Raw genomic sequence first — 12,583 nt, 5'->3', positions numbered from 1 at the left:
GCCACTTATTCATGGTGTGACCTCAAGTTATATATTTACTCTGTGCCACACATTCCTTATGTGTAAAACAAGGTTATCGTTAGTAACTACCTCCCGGGATTGTCATGAAAATTACAAGAATTAATATTTGTAAAGTGCTTAGAACACTGCCTGGCACATAAGAAGTACAACATGTATTTGTTAAACAAATAAGTGGCCAGTTAGAAAGGAATACGTTCCTGAGGGCTATGAGCCAGACGTTGTTTTCACGGCTGAATTAGAGTCTGCCCACTTGCTTAATGAAAATAAAATGGGTGGGAAGTGCAACATGGATCCCCTCCATTAAACTCTCACTTGCCTGGGAATGGAAACCACTGGGATTGTTTAATGTGAGAGCTTGCCTGACATTGAGGTGACATATGAGTGAGGGGAAACATAAACATCTCTGCTCTGCGTGGCTAAACTCTTTTTCTGAAAGAATGTGGAAGATATGTAATTATTTTCATAATTCATCATATAAATAATGCAGTTCTCCAAGCTCATTTGGTGTCACCTAAAACACGGAGTTGCACGATTTCACTTTGTGGGCCACGTCTCTCCTGGCATTTTTCTTAGTCAGACTATTTATCCCTTACTGCCCAGCGGTCCCAGTGCACACCTATTCTGGTGGTAACAATAGGGACCAGGTCTGGGCTCCACAAATTCAGCACGTGTGGAGACCTAAGTGGCGGCCAAGGAGAGCAGATAGCTAATTAACAGATATTGTGAATATCTGAGGCCTAAAAGAAAAAAAATAAAGGAAATGGAACAATTTTATCAGGGAAGACCAAAGAGTGATTTGACTGGTTTCTAGGAACTGTAAGGCATCGCTAAATGAAGAGGAAGATGGTATCGTAAATCTCCGTTAAGGAAAAATGAGAGCGAAGTTATACTGTCAGTAACTTAGACCAGATATAAAGAACTTCCTGAGAGAAAAGGGTAATAGGCACTGCTGTGGATTATTGGGTAGGACAGAGAAAGGCCAAAGGACCTGGCTCAAGCAGTTTTCTTTTTTAATTTTCTTTGTTTAATTTTATTTATTTATTTATTATACAGCAGGATCTTTTTTTGAATATTTGAATTTTATTTATTTTTTTATACAGCAGGTTCTTATTTCAAGCAGTTTTTAACAGGGTCTCCTGGAATAGTCCCAATGTAGTTCCTCCTAGAGGGATGGCAATGAACTAAACGTTGCCTCAAGATCTCTTCCTAAGAGTATGTAACTGGAAATATCCATGGGAATATCCTGAAGCCACCACCGATGTCCCTAGGGATATGAGGATGCAGAGCTGGGGGCTGTGGCCTCTTTATTGACACAGATTACACAGAAGATGTGGTCTCACAGGGGAGGCAAAGGAAGAAAGCACCTTAGCCCATCCCCAGTTTATCCTTTTGTCTTTAAACTATCTGTCTCATTTAAGATAGTCAGGTCCAAGTTAGATTAGATTACAGCAAGGAAATAGGATTCTTTTAAGTAGATAATATAAAACATGTCTAAGGAAACTCAATGATAATTGCATTATCTCTGGCACACTGTCAGGGAATTATCTGTATTGTATTAGGGGGTGGAAGGATGCCAAAAAGCTATTTAAAATGCAAACCCAGTTGTGCTAGTCAATCAGTCATTGGTTACAAATGAATTAAAAGCTGGAAGGTTTCATATTCATAATTCCAGTCACCCTCCTTTACCAACAGTGACGAGAACTGAATACAATTAACAGGTGACAGCTTGAACAGGAAGAAAAAAATCCTTGTGATGATAATCTCATCTCCTGACCCTTCTTCCTCTTTCCTGCACCCAGTTCAGGCTGTTTGCAAAATGTCAGCCAAAGGAGCGGTGTTCAGCATCCTGTGCACACTTCAGTCACTGCTGAGAATTGTCAATAATTCTGTTTTCGTGATACCTTAACACTTGTATCATAATATGTTCAACCTGGACTAGATGAGGGTAAAAACATTGGTAATGATTTCCCTCCCCCAATGCTCACTTCTTTTACTGGTGACTAGTTGGAAAGCCCAAGACAGTTGTCACTAGTATACCAGGGCAAGGGGACCTTCTTGTCAATTACATGGCATCAACCCCATTCAGCATTTCTTTGACTGGATCCTACTGAATGACAGGAAAATCTTTACTATTAAAGCTGATTTAAAAAGCCCACTGACTGGACTATTAAAGCTGGGCCTATTTCTGCAGTGCTAGCTGATCTAGACTTTAGAATGTTATTTCCTGTCCCTAGTTGTAAGAGGACCTACTGTAATGTGTGGGGTGGGAGGAGAGATGGGGAATTTCTGGAGAGATGGTAAAAATAATATTTTTTGTCTCCAAGGCAACATAGGAGAGTATTGTCTTCCCATAATTTTTTTTTCCAGTCATGACTACAGATCTCATGGGTCTGATGAGCCTCTATATATTCAAAAAAAAAAATTAAGTCCTTGACTACTTAGGATACTATACAGTTGCCACAGTGATAATCTTAGAACTCACCCTCCATTATGACAAATAAGCTGTTTCCTTTAATATTTATCTTGTAAAGAGTAAGAGAATGAGGAGTACAGAATGAATGCAAGACGAGCTCAAGATGTTTTATTGTTTCACACTCATTGTTTTTGTTGTCTAGGACACAATGGAAGCAAGAAGAGCAAGGCTCTATTTTCAACAAAAGCTCAGAATCTCACAGGAAACAGGACCATCTGAATAATGAAAGCAATTGACTAACCCCAAAGGAGTTACATTCAGCCCAAGAGATGCCATAATAGGAAAGTCAAATCTTTGCTTTTGGTAGGCCACTGCGCCTTCCTTTGATAATACCCTAAATCTCCTTTGGAAAACAACTCCTTCACCACTCTCAGTTCATGTGGCTGACCTCATCCCCCTGACTTCACAGAAAAGCAGGTGACTCAGTCCTGGTGAATAAATCTCAAGATATTAACTGAAATTATTGGAAAAGAGAGTTTTCCTACTAGGACTGCTAAGCTAATAGGATGTAAATCTAGAGCTGTCGGTATCCATCTTGGCTGATAATAACACCGAATTAGAGAAAAGCAGAACCAGGTGATAGAAACAGATTCCTAATGATCTGGCTGTAATACTTTGATCCAGCCATGCCTGATGCTAAATACCTCTCTGGATTGTTTACTTACATGAGTCAATTTTTCTTCCAAAACCACTTTGAGTTATTTCCTTTCTTATACACAACTAAAAAAGTCCTAATTCATGTACAACCAAACTATGATATCTGTTATTTGGAGAGCACTTTGGAGTCCTTTGGAATCCAATTAATTGCATGATTACCGCCTTTACTGTTAACAGTGTCGCTATTCCCGCAATTGTGCCATTGCTTGAATTTGACTAGACTCCTTTAAAAAAATTATACAGTGAGCCCACAAGAAAAAATATCTTTCTATTCAGCAGATACAATCTAGACTAGCAAAACAACTTGACCTACTTCTTAGTTCAAGAAGTCACTATTTTATAGGATTATTTTAAAATCTGATTACGTTCCTGGAAAGAGGGGCAGTGTCTCTCTGAAGAGAAATATTAGTGTCAAGAGCCAGGCTATAAATCTGCTGAGAGTTTTCAATGAGTAAACATAACTGATTATACAGAGAGGGAATTACTGATTTGACAGTACAGGTGGAGGTAGGGATAGGAATATTGGAATGATTTGGATTTTAGGAAGTGGGGAAACAATCAGAGAGGGAAGAGGTAGAGTGAAGGCTAAGGAATAGAAGGAGAGAAGGTGTGGAGAAATAAGAATTTCTCTATCCTCAGTTATCCTTAGGATTAAGCCCCCAATAATCTAACCAGAGTTATACCTAGCATAAGGGCAGAGATCATGTACCACATTACAAAAAATTTTTGGAGAAAATGTCTAAATATATGTAAATTTACTTATCTCTAAATTATGTACATAATCTATTATAATTCACTAATATCTCAAGGCAAAATATACACTTAGGATGAGATATAATCAACAATAATAATGGACATAAAGAGGTTTTTTTTAAATTGTCTTCTCAATAATTTTGTTTTGTTTTGCTTGGAAAACCGCTTTTCTAAATTAATTAGATCACCACTGTTTTTACCTGATAATTCAATAGCTGATGAATAGCTCATACCACAAAACAGGAGAGGGGTCAGCTCTGCCATTTTATTGTTGTTCATTTGTGCTTGCATGACGTGTATGATCTTCAATCCACAGTTGCTTCGAAGAAATATTTATTAAGCCAAGTGTTCATTTTGTGAGTTTATTTAATTAAAATCAGATAATATAATTCATAAATTCACTGATCTGGAATACATAAACTGCAATGCATTGCAATGTTCTGAAGGCAGATCAATGAGTTTCTAGTTGTGAAATTCTTACCCTTCCCTCAGGATATCTTGTGAATCAGGTGGAATGAAACCCTCTAACATATATACTAAATAAGGGTACAAATGTCAATCTGAATATCAAATGTAAACTCAACCTAATTCCTTTCATATAATGAAAGTTAAGATAACACTAGAATTTCTAATATTTTCTTCCAGCATGCCATTTTGGAGACTCTACCACTCTAGAATCCTCTTCAGCACAACACATAGACATGGGCCATCATAAAAGACCCAAGTCATGTTTCATTTATTATCTACTGGATGGGTCTTATGTGGTATCAGGAGTTATCATGCCAGCATTATAGAGCCAAAACCACCCTTTAGTCTTTGTGACTCCTAAAATGAATTTTAAAAACTGATTTTCTTTTCTTATTTGTTGATAAAGGACTTATAATGTAAATGCTGGTAGAAGCAAAATAAATTTCAGATGCTGGCAATCATCATCAAGCCTGACTATGGCAATTTCCAAGCACTTAGGTCTTCATACCATAGCTGACAGCCAAGCAGCACTAATGTCTATACAGTTGTGGCTACTTAAATTGCCGGTAGAATATATGATCAGAAACCGATAGCCCTGTGGACTTTTTTTTTTTTTTGGCCGCACCGCACCGCGTAGCATGCGGGATCTTAGTTCCCTGACCAGGGATCAAACTCGTGCCCGCTGCAGTGGAAGCACGGAGTCTTAACCACTGAACCTCCAGGGAAGTCCTGGCCCTATTACCAACCAAGAACTAGAAAGTGCTAATCACACCACACCCAGAGTTGTGTTTGAGAGTGTGGCGAGGGAACAGAAACTAGCAGGAAAAGTTTGCTGAGGACTTAAATGGCTTAAACTACTTGATCTTCATCTGAAGGGAACGGAATCGGGTGCAGAGGGACTTGGAATGCCAGCTGCCAGTAGGCAGACAATGGAAAACTGGGGAAGAAGTAAAGGACAACAATGTTCACAGAAAGACACCCTATGAGGTGAAGCCCTCAGGCAGCCTAATTATAGACTGAGTCTTGGGCTTTGCAATGTGGTCTTGGGACAACTACCTCCTTCTTTGCCCAGATGGAGAAACATGAAAAGACACTATTTTTGGTACCAGCTAGCAACACAAGTTGGCAGCTTGGTAGATGGCCTAATGCAGACCAGCATCACAGAGACAGGGAAACAGACACTGAGAAGTTAGTTCATCTCAGCCAAGAAATAGACACAGGGTCGGAAGTTGTATCCCTTGCTTATACACAGTTTGTTGTTTAGTTTGATCCCTACCAAAATTACCACCTTTGCTAAGTATCCTTAACTCCTGATGAACTACTGGGTAAATTGTACCTTTGGCAATATTGGTTTTTAGTAACCCCCCTCACTTCTCTTTTAGTTTCCCTTGCCCCTTTCCTGGTACTCCTGATTCATCCTACACTTAACCTAGATGTTGTCCTCAAAAAGCTAGTGCCAGCTGGCTGTCAATGAACTCTCAATAAGAATTGTCTATTAATTGCCGAATTGTCTAGTAATGGCTTACAGCATTCCCTTACACAGAGGTTCTTTCCTCCCCTTTTTTCCTTTCCATTTTTGCAAGACACTCCTGAAGACTAGAAAGTCTTCCATAGACAAGTAAATTAAATCTTAAATGAAATTTCAGATGCCATGAAAGGGAATGAAGGAAATATTTCATGCAAGGGACTCACCCAATACTTTTTAATCATACTACCTAGGCTCCTTTAAGGCCAACTCTGTGTTAAGCAGAGCAGTTAGATATTTATTGTATATATACTATTGGCAGGAAATATTATTGGCATATTCTTTTCTCCTTATCCAACATCTGGTTGTTTGTTATGTGCATTATCACATTTAATACTCAAAACAATCATACGTGGCCTGTGCTGTTATGACTTCCCCCATTAATAGATGAGTAAATTAAAATCTGAAAAGGTTAAGGAATTAGATGAGAGCATAAAGATAGTAATTGGCAGAGCTGACACTGAAACCCAGGTTGTCTCTGGAGTTGGTATTCTTAAAACTACTTTCAACTGCCTATTGGGAAGTAGAAATGAAAAAGGGTTGTGAGTGTCGTTGACCTCAAGCCACTTATAATGGAAAAGGCAGGGTCCTTCCTGGGTTCATGAAGTATTATGCTTTCTCCGGTCACCATCTCCTGTATTCATGTGCACCATGGACTGAGGGCACCCTAGATCTTACTTTCTAAGAATACTCAGGACACTTCCTATTGCCACTGTTCCAGACCCTTGCAGAAGGGAAGAATGGCAGGACAGATCTGCAGGGTTAGTGCATACATTGCTCAGCTTCCCTGAGATCACAAGCAATGAGAATTTTGTATCTATTCTCCTCTCTCTCCCCATCTCATTCTCTAATCTCCTTTCATGCATGGTAGCATTGACCAGTGTTAACCTTTGGCCAAATAATGTCAATGTTTCTAATGTTATGAGAGCTATTGATTCCAAGGCTCATAAAGTCCTGGAGGATCCCTGTTGTCAAGAATGGATCATTAACTCTTCACATATCTAGTGAAGGACTGCTAGATTAAATTCTCATTAAGTATGCAGAGGTCAAAGACTTTGGAATAAGCAACAAGATGCTCTCAATATATGGATGGATGTTAACGGGCTGTTCCACTGCCACTGGGGGAAATGGACCAATTTATCATCCTACAGATGCTGGAGAGGACTTCTTATCCCCTTTGTACTAATATAAACATACTCAAGAAATTCTATCTCAAATCTCTCTCAGCCAATCATACTTCCCATCTTTACAAGTCCATTAAAAATAGGGGCCATCCATCACTGTAGGAAAGCTATTCATGGAGAAGCAAAGGAAGCAGAGGAAGTGGAGAACACAGATTCCAAATTTAACCTGGAATTTTCAGATAGGTTTCATATAAGCTCCTGCAACCAGAACTTATAGCCAAAATAAGTAACGGGCTAAGGCAGACAAAATATTCCTCTGAGCCCTGATACTAATACCTAAAAATTCTTCCTTTAGAGATAGGTTCATTATTGGGGGGTTTATTTAAGGCTACAGCAGCTATTAAAATACAAATATCCTATGGTTAGGAGTATGGTGATTATAAAGCCATGATGTTCTAAGGCGTTCATGGCAATCACTCTTGTTGCTTAATTGTAGTGTTTAATATGGTGGAATATTTGATGTGGATATGTCCAAAGAGGCCTTCTATTTCAATCTTTCACTCAGCTCACCAATCTCCTCTACAACGTCCCTGACAGATAGGGTTCCAAGGGATGACTGGGAACTCTTTACTTTCCAAGGCAGCCCACTTTGTCACAAGTGTTTCAAATTGAGTCCAGATGGACCTCTCTAGAAGCTCTACTCCTTAGCATTGGTGCAGTCCCCTAGACCCTCCATCTGAAATTAAAGCAAATAATACCCCCTCTCCCTAGCCTTTTACATAAAGGAAAATAGTGTTGACAGAGGTGAAATCTCCTAATTTTTAAGTGTTGGCACCTAATTTGAAAGTCTCCAAACTACTCAGTGGAGAGAAATTGGAACTCTATGCATTACTGGTAAGGGTGTAAAATGGTATAGCCACTGTGGAAAACTGTATAGCAGTTCCTAAAAAAATTTAGCATATAATTACCATATGATCCAGCAATTCCACCTCTGAGTGTATACCCGAAAGAATTTAAAGTAGGGATTCAAAGATATATTTGTACACCCATGTTCATAGGAGCATTATTCACAATAGCCAAAAGGTGGAAATAACCCAAATGTTCATCAACAGATGAGTGGATGAACAAAATGTGGTATATCCATACAATGGAATATTAATCAGCCTTAATAAGGAAGGAAATTCTAACACATGCTACAACACGGATGAACTTTGAAAACATTAAGGTAAGAGAAATATACCAGAGACAACAGGACAAATATTTTATTTTATCACTTATATGAGGTACCTAGAGTAACCAAATTCATAGATGCAGAACGGTAGTTGCCAGGGGCTGTAGGGAGTGGGGAATGCGGAGCTATTCTTTAATGAGTACAGAGTTTCACTTTTCGAAGATGAGAAAGTTCTGGAGATGGACGGTGGTGATGGTTGCCCAACAATGTGAATATCCTTTATGTCACTGAAGTGTACACTTAAAAATGGTTAAAACGGTAAATTTTATGTAATATAGATTTACCACTTTAAAAAATGGTGAAATCTGAACAAATATGAAGCTTAATAGTAAAAAATACTCAATTGTACAAGTAAAACATGTCTACATGGCACCGGAACTGGACCCAGGTGTCTAACTGAGGCCTAGCCAGCACCAAGTATAATAGACTTTATCACCTCTCTTGATCTAGATCAGGGATTTTTAATAAGCACAGACTTATTCTCATACTAAGACGATAACACTTTCTCAGTGTTACACTATGAAAGGAATTGCTCCAAGCACCATTCATTTATTAACTCATTTAATCCTCCCAACAATCCTGTGAAGTGATTTTTATTAGCCTTATTTTATTGAGGAAGAAACTGAAGCCTGCCAACAGCATTATGTGGTTTCTAAAACATTCAATACATAGTAAGATTGTGGTCCACTACAAACTTCCAGATATGTTTTTCCTTTCCATGTACTTATGCATAGTCAGTTTTCCCCCACTGCCATGATCATTCTGTTTTCTGTTTTACTGGCTATTTCTCCCAACTTGGAATAAAGACATAGTAGTGAGCTTATCAGGTTTTCCTATAGGACAAACTTACTGAAGCCAGCAAATATTGCTACTCACATAGCTAATTTATCCCCACTCCAGGGTCATTTGGCACCTAAAGCCAACATTGGGATAGGGGTTGGGGTGTGGTCAGCCGGTTTAAACCCACATTGTAGGCCAATTTGTTCACTTATGCATCACTGTAATTAAATGTAGCAGCTCCTATGTAAGTAGATTTCAGTAGGTAGAGATAATCTTAGTTGAACTTGGAAAGGAAAACATCCACTGATCAAATGAGGGACACTGAAAGGTGACTAGTGGAAGTACTGAACACTGAATATCTCACTAGCTATTCTACTTCAGCCCCCTCACCCCTTGCCAAATTGTTTGCACTTCAACTTTGCCACTAGCAACCAACTCTCAGAACCTCAGCTGAGTCCTCTCCCAGTGCTAGTTTATGAGATTATGGAGAGATTACTCAAAACCCCAGCATCGGTGTCTGGAAAGAAGAACCAAAACAGCAAGAGATCAGGGAAGTGTTTTAAATGAAGAATGCCCAAAGGACCTGGGACATTAGTTTGGAGAAGAGAACGTTTAGTGCCACTAAGCCTTGTTTCTAATAGAATAGCAGTAGCAATGGTTGTACTCAATGCCAAGAACTGATCTAATAAGCCCTGCCTACACATCATTTCATTTAATCTTCACAAAAACTCCATAAAGAAGGTATTATTGTTATCCTTAGTTTACAGGTGAGATAATTTTAGGTTAAGAGAGGGTAAGTTAACACAGTGAGTAGGTAGTAAAGTTTACCACACTACCTGATTATACACTCCCTGTTCACCACTATCACCAAACCTTGTTTGTTTCTTCCACAGTAATTCCTACAATTTGTATTTTGTTGTTGTCCATTCCCTAACTAGATGCTAAACTTTAAAAGGACAAGAACCATATCTAGTATTATTCCACATTACATCTCCACAGACTAGCATGGTGCCTATATATTACTTAGCACTCAATAAACACTTACGGGAGGGAGGGAAGCAAAGAAGAAGGGAGAAACTAAAACCCAGGCAGATTTAACTCCAGAGCCTGTGCTCTTAACTACTAAATGACACTGCTGAATTGTTGTAGGCTGCCAGCACCAAATTTTGGCCAGTACTCTGGTTCAGTCATCTGCAAAGTTCACAATAAACCCAGATCCATGTGCCGTATCAAAGCAGCCAAATCAACAGCAGGCACAGCTCATCAGACAGTCTATTAAATGCTGTCTTACTCTGTTTGCCACCCCCATGGTCCAATTCTAGGCAGCACTGTTCTAACTGGAATACACATTCTAACAAATCGTCCTACCATGTAGGGCTGACCCGGGTTGTGGTTCACACGAGCAGCTCCACAATTTTCTTGAGAAGCAAATATGCCAATGCACTTTTCCCGCACTGCAGCAGCCTTGGTACAAGAATCATCTATTTCACCCTCTGTCCCCCTGTTTTAATTAGTCCTCTTTCTAAGCTCCTCAGTGGCTTTGCTATGAAAAACCGTTAAAATTAAAAGAACGTTTTCATGATTAAATCCCCTCCCTGCACTTCCAAACCTTCAGTTGTCTATTTATGACTGTGAGATTCATTTTACCAAGTTCTATTTCTAGGCCACTAATATCATCTCATGCAGAGAGAAAGATGTATTCAGCATTCCATGTGGTGTCATTTTCTGAAGGGGGTGAAGTCTCGTCTCCAAGGCCTTCCTATTCTTTTTTTACAGAGTTTTAGAATATATAAACCAACTGTTTTGAAGAAATAGCTCCCTTATGTCCTTGCCATTCATATCACTGGTTTCTAATGGTGAAAAGTGAATGTATATCCCATGACATAGTGAAGACAGTTCTCAAGGAAAAATAACTCTCCTTCAGGGAAGACTTGATGTTCTCTAGGACTTGGTGAAATCCAAGCTAAAATGCAAATTTTTTTTCTCAAGTCCTCCCAGGAGCTGAAAAATCGAAGACCTGCTACCAAAAGGCTTTTTCCTCCTTGGATGTGATACCCTGAAACCTATCTGAAAATGTCAATTGAAACTTTAGCAAATGCAAATCAACTGACTAGGTCAGTGGTTTGTGTTGCTCTCTTTGTGAAATCCCCACTGGCTTAGGAGACCTCAGTTGAATCTGGGAAGAAAAGACACAGGGATTTTAGATCTTTAGGAAAGTTATCAACATGAATTTTGGATAAGATATAATGAAAATGTAGTAATGTACAAGAAACTAAAATATTAGCTCTGTATGTCAATATCTTCAATGTTCTTGTTATCGCTGAACTAACTCATACAGAATCTGTCATGACTGCATGTTTGTAACACAATCCGAGTTACTTCATATACTATAGCTTAGATATAATAAAAGCTAGCATTGAAAAGCACTTAATATATGTCAGGCACTATGCCTTGTGTTTTCATTTTTTCAATTATTCGATCTTCACAACAACTATACAACACAGGTACTACTATTATTCTCACTTTATACATGGGGAAGCTGAGGTACAGAGAAGTAACTAACACGCTCCATGATCACAGAGCTCATAACTGACAGAGGTGAGATTACAACACAGGTCTATCTTTTTCCAAATATCACTCTCTTAGCCACTATCCTATAATACCTCTCAGATAAGACAAGGAGTAGGGTTTAAGAGGGCTAGGTGAAAAATAAATAGCATGAAATGATCATGATTGGGCTGTTTCAACAGTAAAACAAACTCTAAGAATATACTTATTCTGGAGATTGGTTTAAGATGGCAGCGTAGAAGGATGTGCTCTCACTCCCTCTTGCAAGAGCACGGGAATCACAACTAACTGCTGAACAATCATCAACAGGAAAAAACTGGAACTCACCAGAAAAGATACCCCACATCCAAAGACAAAGGAGAAGCCACAATGAGATGGCAAGAGGGTTGAAATCAAAATAAAATCAAATCCCATAACTGCTGGGTAGGTGACTCACAAACTGGAGAACACTTATATGACAGAAGTCCACCCACTGCAGTGAAGGTTCTGAGCCCCACATCAGGCTTCCCAACCTGGGGGTCTGGCAACAGGAGGAGGAATTCCTAGAGAGTAAGACTTTGGAGGCTAGCAGGATTTGATTGCAGGAGTTCGACAGGACTAAGGGAAACAGAGACTCCACTCTTGGAGGGCACACACACAGCAGTGTGTGCATCGGGGCCCAGAAGAAGGAGCAGTAACACCATAGGAGACTGAACCAGACCTACCTGCTAGTGTTGGAGGGTCCCCTGCAGAAGCGGGGAGTGGCTGTGTCTCACTGTGAGGACAAGGACACTGGCAGCAGAAGTTCTGGGAAGTACTCCTTGGTGTGAGCCCTCCCAGAGGCTGCCATTAGCTCCACCAAAGAGCCCAGCTAGGCTCCAGTGTTGGGTCGCCTCAGGCCAAACAACCAACAGGGAGGGAACCCAGCCCCACCCATCAGCAGTGGACTAAAGTTTTACTGAGCTCTAACCACCAGAGCAACAGCCAGCTCTACCCACCACCAG

This window comes from Aethalodelphis obliquidens, unplaced genomic scaffold, assembly GCF_003676395.1.
Source record: "Aethalodelphis obliquidens isolate GAN/ISIS:26980383/991018 unplaced genomic scaffold, ASM367639v1 scaffold66, whole genome shotgun sequence".
Lineage (NCBI taxonomy): Eukaryota > Metazoa > Chordata > Mammalia > Artiodactyla > Delphinidae > Aethalodelphis > Aethalodelphis obliquidens.
The sequence above is the reverse complement of the archived record's forward strand: the minus strand, read 5'-3'. Positions refer to the sequence as shown.